Source organism: Equus caballus, chromosome 9 (genome assembly GCF_041296265.1).
Source record: "Equus caballus isolate H_3958 breed thoroughbred chromosome 9, TB-T2T, whole genome shotgun sequence".
Classification (NCBI taxonomy): Eukaryota; Metazoa; Chordata; class Mammalia; order Perissodactyla; family Equidae; genus Equus; species Equus caballus.
Genome location: NC_091692.1, coordinates 18914101 through 18928395, shown reverse-complemented (window position 1 = coordinate 18928395; position 14295 = coordinate 18914101). Strand labels below are relative to the sequence as shown.

The window sequence follows — 14295 nt, the reverse complement described above, 5'->3', positions numbered from 1 at the left end:
CCATTGTATTCAGTTTTAATTAGTGTGACAAGTTTCACATCACAAAGTGCTTCCTCCTATTTTCTAAACACACATTGAGATCTGTTTATATATTAATTTCTGCTAGAATCACAGACATCTCTTCCTTCATGTCTCCTCCCCAAAGGACCAAAAAGGCCTCTTGAGTGGCAATAAATGTCTCATTATAAACACTTAATTAAAAACTGTGTCACAGTTAGAGTCAATCTGGTCTGCACTCTCATGCCAAAAAGCCAAGTCTTTCAAGCTGTGCATTTTTACTATTAACTTTCCAGTGTGGCTTTGGAATCTCAATCAATTCTTTAAGAAATGCAAATATTCTTTTCCCTTTGGTTTAGCAACAGCCACTGGGAAATACATATGTATAATTCCTTCCTGGCTATGCATGTGCTGTAACAATGATCAAAGCTAGAAGCCAAAGAAGATATTCCAGAGCATGCTCAACTTTTTCCAACTTGCTGTCAGGGGCCATTTAACTTTCAGCCTTCCCCTCGGCCCAGCCAGGGGGCTAATGAAAGTGTCCCTCTACAAATGTAGCCTGTTCACAGGATTAATCTCAATCTGTTATCACAACTCTAATTCCACTTCTGCTGTTGGGCCCTTGCCTATAGCCCTTTCCCTCCAACCCACCCTCTACTCTTTTGATAGGGCCTCTAGGGCCCCTCCTGGCCTGCTCCTGACAGCCCTCTAGGTTCCTCATCTGCATCCCCTTAACACTCAACCCCAGTAATACACCTGTGCTCTAATCACGGCATCACTAGTAATTCTCAACACACTATGGGGTTGCATGCTTCCATGCCTTTGTATACATTTCCTCTGACTGAAGAGTCCTTTACCCCTGGTGATCGCCCATCCATCCTTCCAAACTCACTTCAAGAGCCATCTCCCCTGTGACATGTCTTCTCTCACTGCTCTCCCCTGCCTGGGCAGGGTTGAGGTTCTCTCCATTAGTTCCCACAGCACCGTGGGCCCTTCTCTATCCTAACATTTATCATACAATATTTAATTATGAGTTTCATGACTGTCTCCCCACTGAGCTCTGAGCTCCTTAAAAGTAGGGATTTTTTTCATTCTTATATTCCCAGCTGCTAGCACCTGCCTGGTATCTGGCAAGTATAGAAAAGTCTGTATGGAATGAACAGAAGTAGGTGATATAAATGTGGGAAGTATGGATCTTCCAGCTCTCCCATGCACCTGGAAGCATGTGAATCCCACCCTTAGAGAGATGGACGCCCTCTGCTCAGAGTGGCTCTAAATCCCTGACCAAGAAAAGAAACCTAGAAATGACACCATCATTTGCAGATGCCCTCTCACCAGTCGTTATCTCTGTGCCTAATGGGATATGGGCATGGATCATGGAAGCATATATGCCATGAAGGGATCCAGAATACGCCACAATGGCATGAAAATTATTTTGAGCTGAAAGCATTTGAGTTTATGAAATTCCTTTTCTGCCTAAAAGCAGAACTTCCCAAAAGAACTCAAAAGAATTCAGTTGTCATAAATCCCCTCCCCAGAAGCAACCAGAGAAGACTGACTCATCCCTACACCCAAATAGACATTGCCAAAGCACACACACACACGTGTTTATGTGACTACAGGTCCAGTCACATGGACAACTGCTCGTGCCTACAGAGCAAGCAGAGGAATAAGCTCTTTCTCCTATTAGCTTCACGGATCCAGGTGTCTGAGTCTTGGAGGGAGGGGATTTAAAACTAAAAACACTTAAAACAAATATGGAAAATAACAGAACAGAAAAAATGACCAAATGAGGGAAAAAAATGCTCTTGACCTTGCAACAGTTCCTGGTTCTCTGTGGTTATTGGATTGGCAGAGCTCAGATAAATTGAATCAATGGAAAATCCCCATGTTATATTTCCATTTCCAGTCTCCTCCCAAATAAGCCTTTTTCTAGTTGTTAACTAACAACACTGACTTTCTCTGTCAACCTTCATGTAAAGATGCTAGTGAGCAATAATAATGTAAAATAGGGTGAAGCCAAAGGGAGAAAGAGAATCAAAAGGATGAGATTTTCCCATGACTGGACCATTTCCTTGAATGTAATGCTTCAAACCTGTTTCCCCCTCCCAAGCCTCAAGGACGAGAATCTAGACCAGCAGTTTCAAGGTGTGTTCTCCTGGTCTGGGGAGGTACCTCACTGGCAATGGGATGAGAGGGGATATCCACCCCCTACCCTCAACCAGAAAGTGACAGCTTTGTTCTGTTTCACAGTTGGGCTTGCATGGAAGATTCTGTTTGAAGGAAGAGGTTTAGAGCTAAAACAAACAAATGAAAACAAACAAAAACACCAGTCCAGAAAATGAAGCCATTGGCTCTGATGAAATGCCATCTGGCTTTACAAAAATAAGAATGGCCTAAGACCAGCCCAGCAGGCTAGGGGGTGACCTGTAGCTTTCCCTCAGTGTAGTACAGGAGAAGGAACCCCAGAATTAGAGACAAGAGAAGATCCAAGCTCCATCCTGCTGGATGCGACTGTCTGTCTCTCCTGCGAAATTCCCAGGTTCCATGAGGGCAGGGACCCTGTCTGTTTGTACATCTTTGAATGCTCAGGACCCAGCACAGTGCCTGGGACATGGCAGCTACTCAACGACTAGTTGTTGAACAAATAAATGAACAGTCTCTTGTGTTTGTCTCAGGAATTCTGGATTCTCAACTTGCTAAGGTAACCTCTCTAAGCTTCAGTGTCTTCACTATTAAAACAAGCATAATGACAATACCTATTCCAGAGGTGTTTCAAAGATTAAGATAATTCATGTGAATGCATAAGCACAATGCCTAATACAAAAAGGTCTCCAGTAAGGGTTACCTATTATTGTTTAATATTACTACAGTACTCCCTGGCAGGACTGAAGTTTCTCCCTGAGGCACTTTTTTTTTTAACCTCTCAAAGGCAAGGGAGATGGAGTCTGGGTATTATAGGCAAATTCCTTAACTTCTCTGAGTCTCTGGTTCCTTATCTTAAAACAAGAGTAACACTGCCTTCCTTCCAGGGTTGTGGTGGGGATAAATACGGTAGCACAGATATTCATATAGTGGGCTTTCAATAAATATTAGCTGATTGTCAATCAACAAGGTCATCTTGGTGGTGACAATGCTAATGGCTACACTCACGGAGCACATTCTATGATTACACATAGATCATTCAGTCCTCACAAGGTAGGCATTATTAGCCCCATTTTTTGATGTAGAAACCAAGGCTCAGAAAGGTTAAGAAACTTGCTTGACATCACACGGCTAATAAGCAGAGCAGTGGGATTAAAACTGAGACAGGCCTTACCCCAAAGCACACGATCTTATCTCTGCTTCAATTCTGCCACTTCTGGAATCTCTGCCCCACGAACACCTGCCTACACAGTCTGCATTGTCCCCACGAGGGACGTATGTTTGAAGAGGAGCCTTACTCAGCACTTTGCAGCTGGGACCCAACGCACCTCAGCCCCTCATGAATCTGTCAGCCCTGGAGACTGATACTAGGCCCATGGCAGGCAGGGGCAGAGTTGTCCTTTGTGTCGCTTGTGAGAGAAGCAAAACCGTCATCCACCATAGGCAAGTATAAAAGTTTTAGAGCATGCAATGCAATCCGAATTGTTCTCATTTCTGTACCATTTTGTCTCCGCTCTCATTTTTCCTCTCTCTTCTTTCTCAGCTTTTTCTACTCTGTATTTTACATATGCTTGTTAGATATCTTAAAGCATATTTGGAACGAAGTAGGAGTATCATAAATAAGCCAGCAAACACATTCCATGGGGATTCCCTCAAATGCCCCAGGAAAATCAAGAAAGAACACACTCCCCTCTTTCCCTTCCCCATGGAAGGGCTGTAACATCTGACGAAGCCCTGCAGCCCAGCCCGAGCCCCTGCTGAGTGTCAGGGGAGTCACGCAGGAAAGCCACGCACCTCCACAACCAAGCTGCACCAAACTACCTCACCGAGCCCCAAAAAGTCGTGAATGAGCTGGTGGCTGTCCTGACACAGGTTTCCAGGCAAACTAGCGACAAGTGAAGAAACAGAGCTTAGAAACCTAACCTTGTAAAACATCACATCTCGGGCAAGAAGACAGAATCAACAGCCAGGGGTGGATGGAGGCTTTAAAGAAGGTTCGAGGTGCTTGCTCACAAGGCACCACTGCCCGACAGCCCCCTGCAACCCTCAAGACAGGAGAAGCATGGAGCAGAGGAGTCTTGTACCCAGTGCCCTGTCAAGGAACGACCGGGAATGAGGTTGAGGGAGTGTTTTCAGCGATGAGGAGGAAGAGTCCACCTTAAATCTTCCTGACTTTTCAAAGCCCAGTGTTACCCGTTTCAGGCTAAACCTGAAATTTTGTCTGAAACCAACCCAGCCTCAGGTTTGGGTGGGTCCTGGTGATATTGAGGTGGGTGATTTTAACACGTAAATTAAATCATATATCTCCCCTGCCTAAAACCCTCCAGTGGCTTCCCATTTAACTGAAAATAAAATCCCAAGTCCTCAGCAGACCCTACAAGGTCAGGCCCCAGGCTGCCTCTCTGAGCTGACCTCCTACCCTCTCCCCTTGCTCACTGTGCTCCGGCCACCAGAGTTCCCTCATGACCTAAGGGCTGAACTTGCCCTGCTGTTCCCTCAGCCTGGGATGCCCCCTCAATGGGGACTTTTGCAAGGCTGGCTGTCAGGTCTCAGCAGAGCCAGCACCTCCCCAGAGCAGTCATCCCTCACACCCTGAACCCCAAAAGAGTCACTGTCCGTCTCATGGCCTGATTTTATTCTTCCATAGCAGTATTACCATCCGAACTTACTTTGTCCTCATTGTTTACTTGTTTATGTTTCCTCTTCCTGTCACAATGTAAGCTTTGTGAGACAGGGGAATTTGTCCCATTACCTCATCAAGCTCTTCCTGTGTCCAGGACCTGATTTCACACTGAATATCCACAACTTCATGCCACCTTCTCTGCACTAAGAGGCTCCATGTCACCAAAGGAACTGACCTAGCACCACACTGCCTGTGTATGGCATCTGGACCCAGAGCAACCTGCTTCCACGTCCTAAAGAGTTGCCTCCATAAATATTTGTGGCAGAAAGGCAAAAAAGAAAGAAAGGCAGAAGGGAGGAGTTGAATGGGTTTTCCCCTATTTCTAGTCCCTCCTGCTCCCAGACACAAAGACTCTGACCTCCCTTCTGCAGAACTCCAGGCCTTCTCTCATCCAGTCGAGACTCAGTAAGTTCACAGCTGAGGATCCTCAGTCCCTGGGAGAGCAAACTGTGTCCTTCTTGCTCATTGGTGTATCGGCCAGAGTATCGAGCATGAAGCAAAGCATCTGGCTTGGAGCCAGCCCTCAATAAAATACTTGTTGAATGAATGAATAAGAGAGAGCATGGAGGGAGATGGGTGAGGGCGATCAGATTCCTCCAATCTCTGACAGCACTGTCCATGATGGTGCCCCTCGGAGCATTACAGCGGTCCTCAAACTCAAACATGCACCTGCATCTCCCTGGAGAGCTTCCTTAATAACACAGATTCCTGGACCTCATCCTGCAGATTCTGTACTTCCACGGTGGGGAGTTGACGCAGACCCAGGTTTGGGAGTCATGGTATCCAAAGGGGTATTTGATGATTGGAATCCACATGATGATTTTCTCCCCTATTCGGTCAATGGCTAGAATTTCTGGATAATGACAAGGCTGTGCTACTCTGTGCTGTATGGAGGCTTGTGCCCTGCAGGGCATCAGGTAAATGTTAGTTGAAAATAATAGTAATAAAGCCTTTCCCTTTATCCTTCTGAGCATCTTCTGACAAGGAATCCAGTTCTGCCTTCTCACTGTGAAGGGCTGGCTTACAGGTTCTGAGCTGAATAAAATAATTCACCTAGTTATGAAGCGGGAAAATGAGTGCCTCCCTCCTGAAGGTTGCAGCAGCTATTGGGAGAAAGGCCAGGCCCTCAGCTCGGGCTGGGGGAAAGCGAGCGTGCTCTTCAATAGAAGCAGATCAAGTGCTACAAGAGCCACTTGAAAAGAAGGTGACAGAAAAACACCAATGGAAAACCAGTCTTAAGCTAATCTGGGCCTGAGTCTTAAAAGAGAGCCAGTTTGGGAAAAGGTGAGGTATGAATGGAGAGAAATCAAATACTGAGCATGACCTCCCAGCAGAGAGTTGAAAGCAGTACAACACTCCTTCCAGCAGGGAAGATACTATTAATAACACTGATAATACAATAAAGTGTAGAGCTGCAAGGTACTTTTCCTTCAGGGAGGTCAAAGCGTTTTCCTGTATCGTCCCACTTTAACCCTCCGCAATCTGATCTGATGGTGACCACGGCTTGGACTGAGGTAAGGAAACTGAGGCACATGGAGACTAAGCAAAAGGAAGCTGTCTGCATGATCCACCTGTGGCAGAATCAGACCCCATGTGAGGGCTCCAGATTTGAACCTCAGGGTTCTTTCCACTGACACCAGCTGACATCTCACAATTACAGTGATGAAGTACAGTATACATCAGTAAGATCAGAAAAATGGGCATGTGGATTTAGGAATTGTTAGGCTCAGATTGGCAGACTAGCTCAGACTCTAAGATGGGTTCCCCCTGACCAAACACTTCTCAGCCCAGCCCTGGGTCAGCAGGATTGAGCATCCAGCTGCAGTCAGTCCAGGGTGACCCTGGGTTCCCAGTCAGGGCCCTGGTCATAGAGAAGGATAGAAGGAATGAGACCTCTTCAGCTTGCAACCTGGCCCTCTGAGCACCGTAGAGGGTGGGGAGCATCCAGCTGGGCCCTCTAAGCCACCCTCAGCTCAGTTTTCCTTTCCATGCTTTTCACAGGTGACTCTTTCCACACTAGGCAAGAGCCTGGACAGGGTTCCTGAAGTTCCTCGCATTTATCCAGAGCCCTGCAGGATTTCTCTACTGAGTTGCTTTACTGGCTCCTCAGACTCTGCAGGCCCAGAACAGCACCTGTCTTCCTCACAGAAAACTGGTCCTCTTCTGCCTTCCCTGTTTCAGTGAATACCACCAGCATCCAGGTAGCCCCCCAGGCCATTCAGCTCCCCAGCCCCTCCCTCATCCATGACAGCCACCCGGTCACCAGCGTCTTCCCCTGCTCCCTCTTCTCTTAGCCACTGCCTTGATTCTGGGTCTCATCACTCCCTGCCAGGGTCGCTGCAGTAGCCTCTAAAGAAGGTCAGTGTGTCCCTTCCTGAGCTCTACCTCTTGCAGCTCAATCTCTGCACTGCTGCCAAAGGGGTAAGCTGGCTGTGATGGAGTTCCTTCGTAGCTCCCCATCTCTTTTAGGATAAACCCAAACTCCTTAGTGAGGCATCAGGCCAAGATTTTCATGATTTAAGCAACACCCTCTTCTCCAGCCTTTGTTATGGCAGGAACTAGGAAACTAATACAAGGACTCAGAGATTATCCAGGTGGAGAAAGAGGGGAGGGCCCCTGCAGCCCTCCCAGCTCAACCCTGCCACAGCGCCACTCAATTGTACCAACAAACACGCACCATGCCCCTGTCTCCACACCTGGCCTGGGGGCTCCCTTCCCCTCTTTCTCCACCTGGATAACCCCTGAGTCCTAGAATTAGTTTCCTAGTTCCAGCCATAACATTATACCACAAACCAGTTGGCTTCGAATGGAAATGTATTGTCTCACAGTTGTGGAGATCAAGTCTGAAATAAAGGTGTTGCCAGGGCCCTGTTCCCTCTGAAGGTGCTAGCGAAAGACCTGTTCCATGCCTCTCTCCTGGCTTCTGGTAGTTCCTTGGCTTGTGCCAGCATAATTCCAATCTTCTCATGGTGTTCTCCCTGTGTCTGTGTCTGTCTTTGTGCCTAAATCTTCCCCTTTTAATATAAGGACATATATTGGGTTAGGGCCCACCCTAATCTCGTTTTAACTTGATTACGTCTGTAAAGACCCTAACTCCCAATAAGGTCACATTCTGAGGTACTGGAGGTTAGGACTCTCACGTATCTTTTGGGTGGGTGGGGGAAGGGGGACACCATTCAACTCATAAGAGTCCATAAAGCCACAAAGTGATTATCACCTCCTGGCCTTGCTGGGCTGGGCAGCTTTTCCCCTGTGCTTCCCTGGTGTCCCATCTAGTCCTCATCACACACTACTATAAAATCCACTTGTTTGTGTCCCCACCTGACCATGACTCCAAGAGAAGGAACCCGAGACTTTGATCTCTATAGCCTTAGATCTTACTCAGCCTGGTACCGGGTACATTGTGGGCATCAAATGTTTGTTGATGAATGAACACAGATGGTGATGGATTTTGCAAGCTGTGCCGCTGGCCCCATTGCCTGCCTTCACCACAGGATTACAAGGGAACACATGGTCAGCAGGCTTGAGTGACCTCTGTCCAGACTCTAGCCTCAAGGACAACTAGGTGAGCTGACAAATTTAGTCCATTTGTTTCCTACCAGCCTGGTCTGGACAGCTGGAAACTTCAGCAAAGACAGGGGCCCATAGGGTGAAACTTCAGGAGCTCCAAGCCTTTGTCCTGAATGCCATCTTTCAAACTCTGCTCATGAATGGCTGCCAAAATGAAGAAGGATTTTTTCTGGTTGTTTTCCTTACTGACCTTTCTCCGAGCTCTGTAAACTCATTCTTCTAGACAAAGATCCTTGCAGTGGAACAGCAACAGTAGACTCAGAGCTACAATGTGCAGCTTACCTCTCTTCCAGCATGTGGGGAAGTCGCAAGGCTGCAGCTGCCATTGCTTCTTCACATTTGCACCCCCTGCATGTCAAAGGCCACTTGGAGCTGGCCCCGGTCTCTGTTGTGGCTGGAGCAGCCAGGAATATTGCTTGGTGCCAGGCCTTTTGCTTCTGTCTATAGTACCTGGCTTTCTCAAAGCAAGTTTTGAAATTAAAGCCACTTCCTTCTACCTCAGCTATGGTAATAATGCTCAAGATTCATTTAGAAATATAGGACACAGCTATCTTTCAATAAATGGCACATCTGAGATTGTGTCTGTGTTGACCATTTCATCTCCAATTTAACGAATTGTGAAACAGGGCTGTCGTCTCTGTGCAGGGATGCCCTCCCAAGGGAGCCTAGTCAGTTAATGTTGTGTTTGGATTCACTCTTTTGTTCCCAATGTGCTCTGGTGGGTTTGTCAGTATAACTCCAATTTGTCTCATACACATCCTTTTGATGTGCTAATATCCTTCATGGTGAAGGCAAAGTACGTGATCAGGTTGAGAGAAGCAATGCACAGGTGAGAACACGCTCATTCAGAAAAAATCTCACTACTTCCATTCTGCAGATATTCTTTAATGTTCTCAAGGATATGAGTTCCTCATCCTTAGAGCCTTTGCTTTCCACCACTGGTCATTATACTAATATTGGCTAGCTTTTTATTACATCTCATTTCATTAATAATTGTGGCCATTTTTTGAGCACCTGCTAAGTACCATTAAAGCCTTCACAGCAGGCCTAGCTAGCACAATTAGGCAAGAAAAAAAAATAAAAGGCATCCAAACAGGAAAGAAAGAAAGAAAATTGTCTCTGTTTGCAGATGACATGATCTTATATATAGAAAAGCCAAAGATTCCACCAAAAAACTGTTAGAACTAATAAATGAATTCAGTAACATTGCAGGATACAAAATTAACATACGAAAATTGGTTGCATTTCTATATATTAATACTGAAATACGTGAAAGAGAAATAAAGAAAACAACCCCATTTAGAACAGCATCAAAAACAATAAAACACTTAGGAACAAATTTAACCAAGGAGATGAAAGATTTGTACACTGAAAACTATAAGACATTGATGAAAGAAATTGAAGAAGACACAAATAAATGGAAAGATATCCCATGTTTATGGATCAGAAGAATTAATATTGTTAAAATGTCCATACTACCCAAAGCCATCTATATATCCAGTGTAATACCTATGATAATTTCAAGGGCATTTTTCACAGAAATAGAAAAAGTAGTCCTAAAATTCATATGAAAACACAAAAGGTCCCAAATGGGCAAAGCAATCTTGAGAAAGAAGAACAAAGCCAGAGGCATTACATTTCCTGATTTCAAACTATATTACAAAGCTATAATAATCAAAACAGTATGGTACTGGCATAAAAACAGACATATAGACCAATGGAATAGAATCAAGAGGCCAGAAATAAACCCATGCATATACAGTCAACTAATATTTGACAAGGGAGCCAAGAATACTCAATGGGGAAAAGATCGTTTTTTCAATAAATGGTCCTGAGAAAATTAGATATTCACATGCAAAAGAATGAAACTAGACACCTATCTTACACCTCTCACAAAAAAGTTAACTTGAAATGGATTGAAGACTTAAGTATAAGACCTGAAACCATAAAATTCATAGACGAGAATATAGGGAAAAAGTTCTTTGACCTCGGTCTTGGCAGCAATTTTTTATATGACACCAAAAGCAAAAATAAATAAGTGAAACTACATCAAACTAAAAAGCTTCTGCACAGTAAAAGAAACAATCAACAGAATGAAGAGGCAACCCATGGAATGGGAGAAAACATCTGCAAATCATTTACCAGATAAGGTGCTAATATCCAAAATATGTAAGGAACTCATACAACTCAATACCAAAAAGAAACCCAAATAATTTGATTAAGAAATGAGTACAGGGCCCGAACAGATATTTTTCCAAAGAAGACAAAGAGGGCAAACAGGTACATGAAAAGATGCTCAACATCACTACTCATCAGGAAAATACAAATCAAAACCACAATGAGATATCATCTCACCCTGTTAGAATGGCTGTTATCAAAAAGACAAGAGATAACAGTATTGGCGAGGATGTGGAGAAAAGGGAACCCCTGTGCACTGTTGGTGGGAATGTAAATTGGTACGGCCACTATGGAAAACAGTATGAAGGTTCCTTAAAGAATTAAAACTAGAACTACCGTATGACCCAGCAATTCCACTTCAGGGGGAGGGGGTAATACATCCTGAGGAAATAAAATTACTATCTGGAAGGGATATCTGCCCCCCCACCCTCCATGTTCATTGCAACATTATTCATAACAGCCAGGACATGGAAACAATATCTCAACGAAGCTGAGAAAGGAAAGCCTTCACAGCAACCTTCTGCATACCCTTGTCCCCACTCTATTGGAGAAGAAACTGAGGGCTCATTTGCCAAATGTTCACATGGTCAGTAGGTGGCAGATCCAACGTTCCAGCCCAGGTTGGCTCAACTCCGGGGCCCATATTCTTGGCTAATTCACCTTCAACACCTCCAGGTCTTCAGAAATCAAAGTCTTAAATAAACTTTGAATTGAATGGAACTTAGCTTTGTCCTCTGGCACTTCCAGCATAGAAGACATAAAGATCTTACTGACATAACTAAAATTTTCCTCAATTGTCTTCCCACCCTCTGCCACCCCCAGTTGTTGACGCAAACAGTGGGATGAGGCAAGATCACCTGAGTGGAAGCACAGAATGAAGCAGCACTAAAGAGGTGAAAATAACCTCCCTGTACCCAAGTAAGCCTCCAGCAGATTGGGCCCTGTGGGAATCCTTGCACAGCCTCACTGCAACAGCCGTGCCTTGGGTTTCTGTTCTGCACTTTCCACAGACCGTGCAAAAATGACACCTGGAAAGTAACTCAGCTCCCACTAGGCGAGCAGAGACAAAAATATGTCATGGACTCCTATAGAAGTCACTTCTTGTACAAGGTAAGAGGCCATGCTGGACAGAAGTCCAGGGCTTGCGTCACAAGGATTTGTAGGAACTGTGTATATTAAGAGAGGAAGCTAAGAAAGGGCCTCAGCTGACCCCAGAGACAGGACCAAACAAATGAATTTTCTTCATTTTAATTCACATCTAACATGCACATGGATAAAATAAGTGTGGGCCTGGGAACATTTACCAAACTGGACTAGTGACATTTAATTAAAGCATTGTTGACCTTGCAGGAAGAATTGAAGGCACTAAGGGAGGAGAAGAGCCTTCATCCTCCTCTACTGCTTAAAGCCTTTCAGTGGCTCCCATTCTCTTTGGGAGTAATTCCTGCCATCCCGGCCCATTCTGAGGCCTGCACAGCATGGCTCCTGCTCCGGCCCCAGGCCACACCCACTCCTGTGCTCCTGGGCTTCCAGAGATCCTCTAACTCACTTTGCTCTCCTTGTCTCCGAAGTAGCTGTGCCCTGTACCTAGAACAATACTTCCATGCCCTCCTTACCAGCTGACACCTGCTCATCCCTCATATCTCCACTTACTCACCACCTCCTCCTGGAACCGTCTCAGCTGCCCAGAGGTACAGCTCAGTATGTTTCCTAAGTTCTCTCCTAATGCCTCTACTCCCTAGTGAAGCACTCACGCTGATGGAAATTGCTTGAAAAAATTTTCCCTGGGGGAAAGCTCTCTGAGGGTAGGGCCTAAATAATTGTATCATTACTGTGCATCAAGTGGACAGTATCATGCTGGAAATGTGAAACTACAGATGAATGGAGTAAATGAACACAGAGATAAAGCTTGAATTATTCCCTCTGCCTATGAGAGGCCTCTTCCATCTCCTCTGGAAATAGACCCCTCTTGTCTTGTTGACATGGTCTGTCTAAGCAGGGAATGTTAAGCCAAGCCCACCCAGGTTCTTTGAGTTTGGCTGTGTCCCATTAAAAATATAATCCATAAACCCAGGCCAAGGCTCCATCCATCAGACACCAAAGGCCAAGCCTGCCATCATCAATAACAGGGCTGATGTTGCTGTCAGTACCAGGAAATGAGGAAAGTGATGCAGGCCCAGCAACTCAGGGATACCAGCAGCTGCACCAGCCACTGATGGATTGCCTTTGGATGCCCAAAGAGCGTGTCTAAGAAACAAGGAGGACTCCTGTTCAGCAAGATGAGAACTCTACAAATATGAAGCCTAGCTGGTGGAGAGAAATTAATAAAATGTTACTTCATGATTTAACTATATATTCATTTTTCATCTGGATTAAAGATATACTACACTTTATGAATGAAAACATGCTGCTAATTAACATTAATCTACTCAGGAGAAGGAAAGTCAGTGTAGATTCTTTTTAATATTAAAGTAGAGGTGTAAACCTATCTCTTTATTATGTATTAAAGTTAATCCAACTAGGCTGGAGAATATTTTGGCATTTTTCTGCTTTTGGAGTTGTCTGAAGGGGACTTCAAGGGCATGATGACATGCCAGTGAAGCTACCTGCAGCATTCGCCCCTATACAAACTACGCTGGAGGACTCACACCCACCCTCCTCCCCAGCCCGTGGACTCCTGAAAGGTAGCCCAGGAAAGGCACATTTTAGGTTATTCACTCCGTTCTCAACAAAATCCCTTCTCTGGAAAATGCCCCTGGCCAAGCTAGCCATTCCAGGCATATTCATACTCCGCAACCCGCCCTCCTGGCTATGGGTCACCTAAGTTGGGCCAGAGTTGGAAATCTGAAATCAGGGCTAAGAGTGCCCAGTTTCAGTCTGGACTGGTCCCTTGAGCAGAGGAGATATAAAGACCCGGGGGCTTTGAGGACAGCCACTTTCTGCCAAGTGGACCAAACAGTAGAGAAAGCCAGCATGGAGAAAAGCAGCAGGAAGCCCCTGCAGAAGTAACAGAGACAAGAGAGGGACTTCCTGGGTTCCCACACCTAGGCCCTCCCTGCTCCCTCTCTCCAATGCTTTTCCCCTAACCCTGTACCCCTGTCCATTGTAAACGAATTACTGGACACCCTCAGACTCCATAGAGTTCTACCTCCACCTGACTGACCCTTCTTGACTTGATCAAAAGCTGACTTGGAAGCATGCTGATTTTGGTACTACATCATGTTTACCTCCCCAGATCATGAGTGCACAGACACATTGCTTTCCTAGCACCTAGATGTGCTCAACACACATTTATTGAATGAGTATTGATATCACCTTTCTTGAAGGGCACTCAGTGGAGGTTGCTCATTCACTTGATTCCCACATACCATGAAGGCAGGTGGATGGACAGTCTTCATGCTGCCACTGCTGCTTCTAGACATCACTCCTCCTCCCTTATAAAAACAAAAAACACAAACAAAAATCCAACAGCAACCAGTCCTGAGGTTTGTGACATCACAGTCGTCTATACATGTTGACTTAATTCCTCAAACCAAGTTCCCCCCATCCTAACAGGGACCCTCATCAGTCCAAGGTTTGATTCCATCCATCAATAATTTCTCCTCAGGGTTTCACAGAATCCATTTCAGGGTAACATTTGAGAATGGCCTGCTGAGAACTGATTTGTCTGGTCCAGGTAACTACATGGTTGAGATTAGATATGCTAAAAAAGACGACAGTTG

General features: G+C 45.2%; 1 protein-coding gene and 1 long non-coding RNA gene across 5 annotated transcripts in view; one reads left to right on the top strand and one right to left on the bottom strand.

The window, feature by feature from the left end:
* The window catches only part of CRH (corticotropin releasing hormone), a 201015-nt gene that overhangs the window by 59957 nt on the left and 126763 nt on the right, over positions 1 to 14295 (bottom strand). The gene's annotated exons all lie outside the window — the stretch shown is intronic.
* LOC111774934 (uncharacterized) overlaps positions 14126 to 14295 on the top strand; it is a 45115-nt gene continuing 44945 nt past the window's right edge. The window contains exon 1 of the long non-coding RNA XR_011421566.1: positions 14126 to 14249. This is a non-coding gene — a long non-coding RNA (uncharacterized lncRNA). The remainder of the gene's footprint in view (positions 14250 to 14295) is intronic.